At 37.6% G+C, this 1,231-nt stretch overlaps 1 protein-coding gene across 2 annotated transcripts in view; it reads right to left on the reverse strand.

Annotated features, from left to right (window-relative positions):
• The window catches only part of LOC101845976 (copper transport protein CTR2), a gene marked incomplete at its 3' end in the record, with an annotated part of 26,462 nt that overhangs the window by 16,914 nt on the left and 8,317 nt on the right, over positions 1–1,231 (reverse strand). The window contains 1 exon segment of one of the 2 annotated variants that reach the window (XM_013088377.1): positions 980–1,065. 2 annotated transcript variants of the gene reach the window in all.

Below are 1,231 nucleotides of genomic sequence, written 5' to 3' on the forward strand. Positions count from 1 at the left end.
CCCCTCCCCCCCACAACAAAACAACAAACAAACAACAACAAAAAAGGAAAAAAAGACTCCAACAAGCTTTTAAGCTCATCGTCCTTGCACGCAAAAGGGACGCCAGTAAACATTGTATGTATGCCCTTATACCGCCTTCCACCATCTGTGAACTCCCTTATGGTACTGTACTTTTTCAACTAAAGTAAATTCACCCAGATGTTCCTAAAGCAAATTGACTGCGCTCCACACCACATACGACGCACGGCACTCACTGGTTGGCTACTTGATAATCTTTCTCTCACGAGAAAGACATAAAGATATGGATAGTGAAGACTATCGGCTCTGAATACATGTGCACGTATATATTATGTATATCACGTTCATTTACATTGGGTAGTCAGGGCTATAAAACAAGACCCCGTTGAACAGCCTGCCCCGCTGTTCCGCCAACATGTTGCACGTCCCAAGGTTGGTAGTATACATAATTTGTACTATACATTCTTTAATCAAATCCCACAGAATGAAGTACACTAAATCCAAGCCTCCCATATTGTTTTTTCTGCTGTACAGCAATGAATAAAGAGACGCTTTGAGAGGGGTCAAGTGAAAAGCAGGAAAAATTCATTTTAAGAAAAAATAAATAAAATAAGGCTACCTTAACTCACAACACAACTGGTGAAATATAAATAATACGTATTTGATTAATCTAATCAAGTTAAAAAACATTTTTAAAAATTAAAAAACACCATTAAAGCATGCACAACCTATTTTCTTGAAAGCAAATCAAAATATAAGCAAACAAATAGGTTTAATTTTAAAATTAATGTGACGGGTTTTCTCTTAGACCCTTTAATTTATTTTAAGGTGCTGTTGGTTACAATTAAAAGTCTAACTGCCACAACGAAACGTGTTAGTAAGAGTAAACAATACAGTTGCGAGCGCCGAAAAAACCTCTATTAAAACTAATTAAAACTAAGAGTAAACAATAAGCTCTGACCTGTCCCGTCTCAGAAGCGAAAACGTTTCACAAAGTAAAAGTAAACAAACACTGTTGTGGACTACGTGAATGGAGAGACACTTTGTTTCAATACGTGACGACCTGGTCCGTCCGTTTACTCAGATAAAGAATCTTTTTTTTTCTGTTTGGCCTCGGTTTATTGTGGCAGTAATAGGTTTGGCAAACTTTGCACGTTATCCTTCTCCCTTACTCTCCCTTATCTCTCTCTCTCTCTCTCTCTCTCTCTCTCTC

The sequence above is a fragment of the Aplysia californica genome, unplaced genomic scaffold, assembly GCF_000002075.1.
Source record: "Aplysia californica isolate F4 #8 unplaced genomic scaffold, AplCal3.0 scaffold00023, whole genome shotgun sequence".
Taxonomy (NCBI): domain Eukaryota; kingdom Metazoa; phylum Mollusca; class Gastropoda; order Aplysiida; family Aplysiidae; genus Aplysia; species Aplysia californica.